The 12,278-nt window shown below is 45.4% G+C and overlaps 1 protein-coding gene across 1 annotated transcript in view; it reads left to right on the top strand.

The window, feature by feature from the left end:
• Window positions 1-221: 221 nt before the first annotated feature.
• The window catches only part of LOC134354104 (glutamate receptor ionotropic, NMDA 2B-like), a 614,023-nt gene continuing 601,966 nt past the window's right edge, over window positions 222-12,278 (top strand). Inside the window, exons 1-2 of the mRNA XM_063062883.1 lie at window positions 222-635; window positions 1,137-1,485. The gene's annotated coding sequence lies outside the window, so the exon portion shown is untranslated. The remainder of the gene's footprint in view (window positions 636-1,136; window positions 1,486-12,278) is intronic.

Consider the following 12,278-nt stretch of genomic DNA (forward strand, 5'->3'; position numbering starts at 1 on the left):
GACATTGCAGGAAGAGTCAGGGTGGATCGTAGGACTTGATGAGAGGTCAGCCCCTCCGGCCACCCGTTGCCCTACCCCAGACTGAAGCCTCGGATCAGGGCGGAGGGGGGAACAGCAGGGGGCGCCAGGAGCTCGGATCTGCGTCTCAGAGCCCACGGACACATGACGCGCCGCCTCTGCTGTCTCCTAGCGATACAGCAGGAGGGAGAGATTCCAGACCTCCCTTCCCACATCCTCATGTGTGCTTGATGTATCTGTGGAAAGCATCTGGAGACTGACCTGGCATTTTCACACTTTTTTTTCACCATTTTTTTTTACCCCGCTCAAATCTGGAATTGAGGGTGGCTGTTGTGTATGTGTGTGTGTGTCCGTGTGTGTGTCTGTGTGTGTGTGTCCGTGTGTGTGTGTGTGTGTGTGTGTGTGTGTGTGTGTGTGTGTGTGTGTGGCTTTTGTCAGTGGAACACTTTAGGTTTTCCCCCTCCCTTTGTATGTGTCTTGCCTCCTGAAGGAATCTCTCGTTGGATGTAATTTCGGTGTGTGGGTGAATTGATCAGGAAGAGAGGACAAAAAAAAATTGGGTTTAGCGTTCCTGTAGCCCCCCGCTACAGAAGAGGCAGGCAGAGGAAATTCTTCTTGTAAGTAGATGCTGCTTTTTTTTCAACCTGTGTCCTTTTCTCGGTTCTGACTGCCTGTGTTTTTGTTCTTGACATCTGACAGTAGATAGGAATTGCATTGGGAGAACTCAGGGACGATCCCCCACAATTGTCTCGATCGGCATTTTTGCACGAATTGGTCGGCTTTCCAAAAGTGGACGTATTATTTCATAGCCTCGAGGTAGTGGACATTGTCATTCTAACATGTGAGATCCTGACTGCCTTTTTTTTCAAAAAAAAAGGGGGGAGTGGGTGGTGTTGGTTACAAATCCCGTCAGATTGCAGAGTTTTTTTTTAAAGATGAGCTGGGATATTTTTTGCATGTTAATGCATTTGATACGGAGGGATTGAATTCAAACAATCGCCTTGAGCTCGACACCCCAAGTTCCTCTATTATTCCACGGCTGACGTTCCCAATAATTATTGATTATTCCCTGTCTCCCCTCCCTCCACCACCCCCCCACCCCCTCTCTCTTTCAACAGGGAGAAAAATCCGTGGGCAGCGAGAATATGGGATTAACACGGTCGGAGATATAACACAAGCCGCGCCAGCCTCTTCGCTTCTCCCTCCCCAGCCCCTTCACTGTTCCATTTTCTCTCCCTCTCCCCAAAGTCAAGGCCACCCTCCCCGGAGAGAGGGGGAGGGGGAATGGGGGCGACCTGACGACTTCGAAGCTGGACGGGTCCGAGGAGGAAACGGGTCTCCAGTGAGCAGGGGAGGGGGGGGAAGCGAGGGGAGAGACGGCGGGCGGTCGGAACGAGAAGCGGATCCACACGTCCACGCTGTTAAACATGCTCAGCTCTGTCACCAACCCGTCCTGCGAGCTGCAAGGTAAGACTCGTGGAAATTACAACGGGCACCGGGAGAGGGATGATAACCAGACAGGCTGGGATTTCATGGCATAAGTTAACCCCCCCCGGGGCTCAGAGCTGATGACAGACCCCACGCTTTTTTTTAAGAAGTCACCGGTTAGGTGATCAGGCCACGGCCAAGGTGCTTGGGTTAAAGGTGGATTTCTACCTCTCGGGCGAGCTGAGCGAGGGAAGCACGCTGGTTAGCGTTGCGAGACCCGGACTGGGTTGTTAAATAGGTCATTTTAAAAGAGACAGGCCAGTGACGAGGGAGTCTGGGTTGCAGGAGGTGCTGCTGAGATGCACATCACATAGCTGACCCTCCGTGCTGTGTCCAGCTGCTGAACAGGCCCGCGCACGGGCGACGAGTGTGGACGCGTGGAACGCGCAGAGGGCGTGGAGACTTGGTCAGACTCCACGAGGAGCAAGCATCCACGTTATCATTAAGCTTTGGGAGAAGGGTGGAGGGCAAGAATTTTCAAAACTAGCCAGAAGTGACAAGGAGACACAAGAGATTCTGCAGATGCTGGAAATTTGGGGCAACACACACACACACAATGCTGGAGGAACTTAGCAGGTCAGGCAGCATCTGTGAAGGGGAATGAACTGTCCATTGTTTGGGGGGGGTGTGTGACCCAGACCTGTTGTAGGGGCTTGGTCCAAAACATCTCCATAGATGCTGCCCGACCTGCTAAGTATCTCCAACATTTCTATATGCTGCTGCAAGGGCTTGTTGGTTTGACTGGAGCTGGACTAAGTGATGAGCTTAGACTGTAGTGCGCAGAGGAGGGGCAAGGGGGTGATCTGGCTCAAATTATCCCAGGACCTTGATTGGGTGAGTTTAGGGAAACCATTACCCCATCTGCAGCAATAACAAACTGTGGGGGTCTGGCCAAGCTCAGGTAGAGCTCTGTCACACAGTAGGGGAGGTTGTAAATGTCTCTTCCTTCCCCTGACGCTGTTCCAGAATTGTGGATTTCTGTCTGATGAAGTGGGTAAACGATGTGCAATGCAGGTTGTGTCAGAAGATGTAGAGGAGGTTTGACCCAAAGGCAGAGCACTGGAGACGACTTAGGAGTAAACGATATTTTACTAATAAACTGCAAAATAACAAGCCACAAGGGGCCACAAGACAAGAGAGAGCAGGTACTTAACGCGACAAGGTAACTGAAGGCTAGGAGTGACTGGTTGAGGCCGGCTGGTTCGATGGGTGAGCAACGGATTGTGGATGAGAGCAGGGTTTAAATAGGCTGCAGGTGATGTGTTGGGAATGGGTGGCAGGTGACTTCTGTTAGCTGGGTGGAGACTGGGAGGCAGCTGCCTGTGCAGGCCTGACAAGTTTGGCCATATTTTAACCAAACAGGAGAAGAAGCTTGGCGAATATTGAACATTATGGCACACTTCGGCTCACTGATCCCTGCACCAAACACGATGCCGAATTAAACAACATCTCTTCTGCCTGCAGATGATCGATATCCCTGCATATTCATACATCTATCTCACAGCCTTTTAAACACTCTATCATATCTGTTTCCACCACTACTCCTGGCAGATCATTCCACACACCTACCACTCTCTGTGTAAAATAAAACTTACCCTGAACACCTCCTTTAAACTTCTCTCCATGCACCTTGAATGTATGTCCCTTAGTGCTTGACATTTCTATTCTGGAGAAAAATGATTCTTACTGTCTGCCCTATTTATTGCCTCTCATAATGTATTCTAATTTTTTTACGGCATGTTGTAGATAACAGAATCCATCCAGGATAAATAATTGGCCATTTATAAATTGTTTATTAGTATCACATGTACTGAAATGCTAGGCAGATTATTCCAGACATAAGTACACTCAATGGGCACTTTATTAGGTAAAACCTGTACGTTAGTACAACTATCTAATCAGCTAATCATGTGGCAGCAACTCAATGCATAAAAGCTTGCAGATATGGTCAAGAGGTTCAGTTGTTGTTCAGACCAAACATCAGAATGGCAAAGAAATGTGACTTTGACCGTGGAATGATTGTTGGTGCCAGACGGGCTGGTTTAAGTATCTCAGAAACTGCTGATCTCCTGGGATTTTCAGGCACAACTGTCTGTAGATTTTACAGAGAAAAAAATCCGGTGAGCGGCAGTTCTGTGGGTGAAAATGCTTTGTTAATGAGAGAGGCCAGAGGAGAATGGCCGGACTGGTCCAACCTGACTGGAGGAAACAGTAACTCAAGCAACCACGCATTACAACAGTGAAATGCAGAAGAGCATCTCTGAGTGCAGAACACATCAGACGTTGAAGTGGATGGGCTACAGCAGCAGAAGATCATGAACATACACTCTATTAGGTACAGGAGGTACCTAGTAAAGTAATGACTGCACGTAGAACATAGAATGGGCCATTCGGCCCGCGATGTTGCGCTAACCTTTTGACGAGGTCCATGATCAATCTCCTATGCAGCCCTTACCTCTCCATTTTCCTTATATCCATGTATGTATCTAAGAGTCTTTTAATTTATACAGCAGAAAATAGGTCTTTCCGGACCTCTGGGCTGCGCCACCCAGCAATGCCCCAGTTTAATCTTAGTCTAATCACAGGACAATTTACAATGACCAATCAACCCACCAATCAGTACGTCTTTGGATCTTGGGAGGAAACCAGGGCACCCGGAGGAAACCCACGTGGTCACAGGGAGAACGTACAAACTCCTTACAGGCAGCAGCGGGAATTGAACCCAGGTCGCTGGCGCTGAAAAATGTTGTGCTAACCACCTCGCTACCCCGGACAAGGTGGACTGAGAAATCAAAGGCTCATCTTTATCATATAAGAGGTCTGCTCACGAGTCTCATAACAGCGGGACGGAATTGGTCTTGACCCTGGCAGTATGTGTTCTCAAGGATTCGTATCTTCAGCTCAATGGAACGGAGAATGACTCAGGTACGAGGGGACCTGGATTACGTTGGCTGCTTTCCTGAAGCAGCAGGATGTGTAGTCAGAGCAACAGACCCAAAATGCTGGAGGAACTTAGCAGATCAGGCGGCATCTATGGAAATGAATAAACAGTCGACGTTTTGGGCTAAGGCCCTTCACCAGGACCAGAAAGCGAGGGGGAAGATGGCAGAATAAAAAGGTGGGGGGAGGGGGATGGAAGTCGAGTTCGTAGGTGATAGGTGAAGTCAAGTGGGTGGGGGAGAAGGAACCTGATAGCAGAGGAGAGTGGACCATTGGAGAAAGGAGGCACAGTAGTGTAGTGGTTAGCACGACGCTTTACAGTACCAGCGACCCTGGTTCAATTCCTGCCGCTGTCTGTAAGGAGCTTGTACATTCTCTCCGTGACCGCGTGGGTTTCCTCCAGGTGTTTTGGTTTCCTCCCACAGAACAAAGACGTACTGGTTGGTAGGTTAATTGGTCATTGTACATTTTCCTGTGGTAAGGCTAGGGTTAAATCGGGGGGTTACTGGGCGACCAAAGGGCCGGAAGGGCCTATTCTGCTCTGTATCTCAATAAACAAGTGAAGGGAAGCAGGAGGGGAACCAAGGCAAGGTGGTAGGCACGTGAGGAGAATAGGTAAGAGGCCAGAGTGGGGAATAGAGGAAGAGGGAATGGGGAGGGGAAAAGCCAAAAACAAAAAAAAATTGCCAGAAGGAGAAATCAATGTTCAGACTCACTGTACAAAGAAAACCAGATATATAGGACATGTATATAAAAGTTTATATATAGTAAACGTTGGACAGATCTTGACATACATAAAATAAGGACACTCGTCTGGATCTGTGGACGAACTGCATCTTATCAGGAGACTGTACAAGCCTACATCGTATGAAAGACAAAACAGGATAGTGAACTTCAGAATGGACTGTTTTAAATACTATATGTAAATTATATCTAATAATAGCATGAGTATTTAAGTGTGAATTTCCTTTCCAGCCTGTCACTTACAGTGTCAGAATCTTCACTTATCATTAATTATCAGCAAATAGAGCTCAGTCGAAGCCCCTTAGCTGATTGCATTATTGTAGCTTTGAATCAGTATACATATTTTTTGAAAGGATTATTTGATAATATTATAAGTACTTGAATTTTTAGTTCAGTATTTAAAATATTAGTTCAGCGATCTCATATTAAATAAGGAAAATTTTAACCGAATCCTAACTTGCAGCCCAAACTGCGATAAGACTTTGATTGTTGTCCCCTGCGCAGTGTGCTCCGATCAGACGGTTATACTCTTATCGGCCTTACGTTATGCAGCTCTCCTACCAAACAATTAGATTTGATTGCCTTCACCTTGAACTGTTCTCCTGCATTCAACTCAACCCTGATTATCTTCACCTTGCGCAGCTCTTCTGACAAACAATTGAATTCTGATTGACCTTTGCTTGTGCTGTCGTCTCCCTATTGGAGAGTGTATAACATGTTCTGCTATGTCTGAGCCACCTCAAAGTTCAAAGTAAACTTAATATCGAGGTACGTACACTCCGTGGCCTCTGGTGCCTAATAAAGTGGTCACTGAGTGTATGTTCGTGGTCTTCTGCTGCTGTAAGTTGCCATCCACTTCGAGGTTCGATGTGGTTTGCACTCGGGGATGCTCTTCTACACACCACTGTTGTATCATGTAGTTACTTGAACCAGTCTGGCCATTCTCCTCTGACCTCTCTCATTAACAAGACATTTTTGCCCACAGAATTGCCACTCACTGGGTGTTTTTTTTTTGTTTTTTTACACCATTCTCTGTAAACTCTAGAGACTGTTGTGTGTGCAAATCCCAGGAGACCAGCAGTTTCTGAGATACTCAAGCCATTCTGACTGGGACCAACAATCATTCCATGGTCAAAGTCACGCAGATCACATATCTTCCCCATTCCAGATGTTTGGTCTGACAACAGCTGAACCTCTTGACCATGTCTGCGTGCTTTTTTCCATAGAGTTGCTGCCACGTGATTGGCTGATTAGATATTTGCATTAATGAGCAGATGTCCAGGTGTGCCCTATAAAGAGGCCACTGGGTGTATACAACCCTGAGCTTCATTTCTTGCAGGCATTCACAGTAGAACAAACAAATACAATAGAATCATTGAAAGAACACACACAAATAAGACTGACAAGCAACCTATGTGCAAAAGAAGACAAATAGTGCAAATACAAAACAAATAATAATAAAAATAATAAATAAATTGAACTGAGGACATGAGCAGTAGGATCCTTGCAAGTGAGTCTGTAGGTTGTGGAATCAGTTCAGAGTTGAGGTGAGTAAAGTTATCTACGCTGGTTCAGGAGCCTGATGGTTGAAGGGTAATAACCTGAATGTGGTGATGGTGTGGGACCTAAGGCTCCTGTAGCTCAGAAATTTGTGGAATATTCTTTGAGCCACCACCCTCTACTAAGGGGACAACGGGACATCACGGTAGCGTGGCAGTTAGCGTGATGCTGTTACAGCTCAGGGTGTTGGAGCTCAGAGTTCAATTCCAATGTCCACCGTAAGGAATCTGTACGTCCTCCCCGTGGAATGTGTGGGTTTCCTCTGGTTTCCTCCCACAGTCCAAAGGTGTACCGGTTAGTAGGTTAATTGGTCATTGTAAATTGTCCTGTGATCAGGCCAGGGTTAAATGGAGGGTTGGTCAGAGGTGTGGCTCAAATTTTTGGAAGGGTCTGTTCCGAGCTGCATCTCAATAACTAAATAAATGAAGAGGAAGGAGGCGGTTTGATAATTATTAAAGTAGATTCTTACTGATATTCGACTATGATTTGGAAATGTAAACTAGATTAGTCTTTTCCTACATCTTGCTCACACCCTAACTGAATGAACTGGAAACCGTGGACCCACGAGAGACTGGGAATCTGGAGGCTGGATGTCTGGAGCAACAGACAGAAAGTGCTGAGTTCCTCCATCATTTTGTGTATGTTGGACTGAAAACTGCGCTCCTAGGTTCAAAGTTCAGCATTTTCTACCTGCAGATCAGTCCATGTTATCCATTAAAAATGTCACTGGATTTTCACTGGTTCAACTCGAGTTTACTGAGGTAATGTTGCTGCTCTGTAAAACTCTGGGTAGACCACACTTGGAGTATTGTGTTCAGCTCTGGTCTCCTCATTACAGGAAGTGTGTGGAAGCTTTAGAGGGTGCAGAGGAGATTTACCAGGTCACAAACACGAGAGAATCTGCAGGTGCTGGAAATCCAAAGCAACACCCACAAAATGCTGGAGGAACTCAGCAGGCCAGAGAAGAGTAAACAGTTGATGTTTTGGGCCGAGACCCTTCATTAGTTCTGATGAAGGGGTTTTGGCCTGAAATGTCGACTGTTTACTCTTTTCCCCAGATGTTGAGATTTACCAGGATGCTGCCTGGACTAGGGAACATGATTTATGAGGATAGGTTGAGTGAGCTTGGACTCTTTTCACTTTGGTGTGAAGGAGGATGAGAGGAAACTTGACAGATGTGCACAAGGTGACAAGAGGCATGAATTGAGTGGACAGCTAGGGACTTTTCCCTAGGGTGGAAGTGGCTAATAAGAGGGGTATAATTTTAGGGTGATTGGATGAAAGTATAGAAGGAATGTCTGAGGTAAGCTTTTTACACAGATAGTGGTGGGTGTGTGGAACACCCTGCCAGGGTTGGTAGTGGAGGCAGATACATTAGGGGCATTTAAGAGACTCTTAGATAGGCACATAGAAGATAGAATAATGGAGGGCTATGTAGGAGGGAGGAGTTAGATTGATCTTGGAGTAGGTTAAAAGGTTGGCACAATATTGGGGGCTGACGAGCCTGTACTTTGTTCTGCGTTCACTGATGTTGTCTATAAGAGATGTTTAAATGGACTTGCGAAGGCAGAGATGATTGTGACTGACGATAAAAGACCAGTGTTTGTTGCTTTTATGTGTCGTCCCTGCCTGCTGCTGTGGTTGGTGTGACTTACCCATTTAATTAAACTTGGATTATGAATAACAGAAAAGGGAATTTCTATAGCCTGCTATCACTGCAAAAATAAAATCTGGATTTGAGGCCAACCATGCATATTTCAATATACTGAGAAAAATATTATACTGTACATAACTGTGCATGATACTTTATGATCCACCCTATGGCTTTCTTAGCAAGGTCATATCATACAAATGGTCATAATCATGATCAAATGGTTACTGTTCAGGACGTGCTTTCTTCTCGCTGCTACCGTCAGCAAGAAGGTACAAGAACCTTAGGTTTATGAATGGTTACGACCCCTCAACCATCAGGTTCTTGAACCAAGGGGATAACTACACTCAACTTCACTTGTCCCATCATTGAAATGTTCCCACAACCTATGGATTCACCTTTGAGGTCTCTTCATCTCACATTCTCAATATTTATTGTTTATTTATTTATATTATCGTTTCTTCTCTTTGGATTTGCGCAGCTTGTTGTCTTCAGCTCTCTGGTTGGCGGTCGTTCATTGAGTCTGTAATAGTTACTATTCTATAGATTTGCTGAGTATGCCCACAAGAAAATGAATCTCAGAGTTAAATCTCAGGTAGGGTACGATAACAAAATTCACATTGAACTTTGCCAAGGTAGTGCAACGGTTAGCGCTCGGGGCATCAAAGTTTGGCGTTCAATTCCAATGTCAACTGTGAGGAATCTGTAAGTCCTCCCCGTGGAATGTGTGGCATTCCTCTGGGTGCTCCAGTCTCCTTCCACAGTTTAAAGACGTGCCAGTTTGTAGGTTAATTGGACACTGCAGATTGTCCCGTGATTGGGCTCGGGTTAAATTGGGGGGTTCCTGGGCAGCCCAGCTCGAAGAGCCTATTCTGTGCCGTATCTCAATCAATCAACCAATAAATAAATTGGTGCAGATGGCCAAACCTGGTCAAAAAAGGTGAACTTTGGCCTCTGTTTGAAAGGATATGAGCCTGGTTCAGGGAGCAACTCAAGAGATCGGTACCTCGTTGGCTAGGGTAAAGAAAGGCAAGGCCGCAGGTGACCAGAGTTTGGGAGCAGAGTGACCCTGGGTGGACAAAAGGTTGGAAGGGTTAAGACCATGGTTTTTGAAGATGAAGATAAAATATTGCTGTTGATTTTTTGGTGAATCGGGAATCGATGTCAGTGAAAATTAAAATCAGTGCATGTTGGAAATCTAAAGTAAACACAGAAAATGCAGGGGATGCTCAGCAGGCTAGGTCGCTTCTGTGGGAAGAGAAACAGTGATGGCGTTTCTGGGTACTGTTCTGAGAATAGGTACCCTAATCTTCATCATCTTATTTTCAATACTGTTCATGCAGATCAATTCTCTACAGCGGTGCACCAAAGCAAGGCAAGTTAAACCAATAACAGAATGCCGAATAAAGTGTGGCAGATATAGAGCAAGTACAGTGCAGGCAGACAGGTGCAAGGCCTTGACAAAGTAGATTCTGAGGTCAAGGGTCAGGATCAACTTTATTCGCCATATACATTTACATGTATTAGGAACTTACTGTGGTGTGTTGATCTGGGTGTAAAATGTAATAAAAAAACAACAATATTCAACAGTTCAAAGTTGCTGGTGAACGCAGCAGGCCAGGCAGCATCTCTAGGAAGGGGTACAGTCGACGTTTCTGGCTGAGACCCTTCGTCAGGACTAACTGAAGGAAGAGCTAGTAAGAGGTTTAATCTCTTACTAGCTCTTTCTTCAGTTAGTCCTGACGAAGGGTCTCGGCCGGAAATGTCGACTGTACCTCTTCCTAGAGATGCTGCCTGGCCTGCTGCGTTCACCAGCAACTTTGATGTGTGTTGCTTGAAATTCCAGCATCTGCAGAACTCCTCGTATTTGAACATTCAACAGTTATAAGAATAAAGAATTATATAAAAATAAAGTTAAAGTACAGATGTGGAATAAAGTCTGCATAAATACTTAAAATGTAAATAGCATTATAAAAGGTGGTTTGAAGTGTTTATAGTGCAGTGGTGGGGGTAATAGATAGAGGAGGGTGGGCGGCTAACTAGAATAGTTGATCTTATTGTGCAAGGAAACCAGTCAGTTTTCTTATAACAGCGGGGTAGAAGCTGCCCCTCAGCCTGGTGGGACGTGCTTGTGGGCGTTTGCATCTTCTGCCTGATAGAGGAGAGAATGTCCAGGAAGGGTGATGTCTTTGATTATGTTGGCTGCTTTGGAGACAGTGTCCATGGAGGAGATGCTGGTTTCTGTGATGTGCTGAGACAGTGGGCTATTGTAACGTATTGTAAAATTCACTGAATAGATAGTGACATATAGTATACAGTGGCTATATTTCATTAGGACCTTGAGAAGAATTGGTCTGTCTCGCAGATTTCTACAGATATATCATGGAGGGCATCCTAACTGGTTGCATCACTGACTGGATTTGGGGGGGCTGGTGGTGGTGGCGGGCGGGGGGAGAGAGCCACTGCACAGGATCGGGAAAAGCTGCAGAAAGTTGTAAACTCAGCCAGCTCCATCATGGACGCTAGCCTCCCCAGCATCCAGGAAACCTTCAAAGTGTGATGCCTCAAAAAATGAGGCATCCATCGTTAAGGACCTCCATCACCCAGGACAAGAGCCTGAAGACCCACACTCAACGTTTCAGGAACAGCTTCTTCCCCTCCGCCATCAGATTTCTGAAAGGACAATGAACCCATGAACACTTCCCCAGTAATTTTCCCTCTCTTTTTGCACAACTTATTTAATTTAGTTTTCTTTTTGTTATATATACTTATTGTAATTTATTGTTTTTTATTGTGTATTGCATTGTACTGCTGTTACAAACCAACAAATTTTGTGATATATGCCAGTGATATTAAACTTGATTGTGATTCTGACAAAATATGTAATAGTCACTTCGACAAATGGAGCATATTTGTAAAGTACATATAGCAGTCATTGTAAAGTATATAACCATCATATGGTAAGGCAAGTAGCTAGAGGCTATCTCAGCACATATTTAGATGAAAACTTGTTTGTTTTATGGGGCGTTTCAAGTTGCTCGCTTGCAGAGAGGAAGTGTTTCTTTGCAGATAAGACACGGCGGCGTGCCATCTTTAACAGTGAAATAAAACGTTTTTCCACTCTGCCTTAAAAATCAGTCTTCATCCAGGCATTTTCTTACAGTTTGGTGATGTCACTGTCATCCATGAAATGAACGTGGGATCACTAACACTGACATCTTGTGAAGATTAAGCAGAGTCTGTAATCAGAATCAGGTTTAAGATCACCGGCATATGTCATGAAATTTGTTGTTTTGCAGGAGCAGTACAATGTGATACAAATTAATAAAAACTAATATATACTGTGTAAAATAAATAATTTTATAGTGCAAAAAGAGAGGGAAAATGCTGAGGAAGTGTTCATGGGTTCATTGTCCATTCAGAAATCTGATGGCAGAGGGGAAGAAGCTGTTCTTGAAATGTTGGGCGAGTGGCTTCAGGCTCCTGTACCTCCTCCTTGATGGTAGCTAAGAGAAGAGGGCAAGTCCTGGGTGCTGGTCCTGAATGACGGATGTTGCCTTTGTAGGTATCCTGGAAGCAGGGAAGGATACTGCCCATGATGGAGCTGGCTGAGTTTACAACTTCCTGCAGCTTTTCCCGATCCTGTGCAGTGGCCCCTCCCTAGCAGTTGGCGGCGATGAGACCCTTTCGAATGCTCTCCGCAGTACGCAGGCCCTGCGATCTGTTGCAGGACGCTGCGGGGACATTGCGAGCAGCTAACGAGGGCTGGCCATTATGGCCACTTACAGTCTGACATCAAAGTCCTGTGATGTTCTAGCTCCTTGATATGTATGTACTTGGGTTAGAGAGCACAATTTACTGGACGTTGTAGCTTCCC

Source organism: Mobula hypostoma, chromosome 11 (assembly GCF_963921235.1).
Source record: "Mobula hypostoma chromosome 11, sMobHyp1.1, whole genome shotgun sequence".
NCBI classification, from domain to species: domain Eukaryota; kingdom Metazoa; phylum Chordata; class Chondrichthyes; order Myliobatiformes; family Myliobatidae; genus Mobula; species Mobula hypostoma.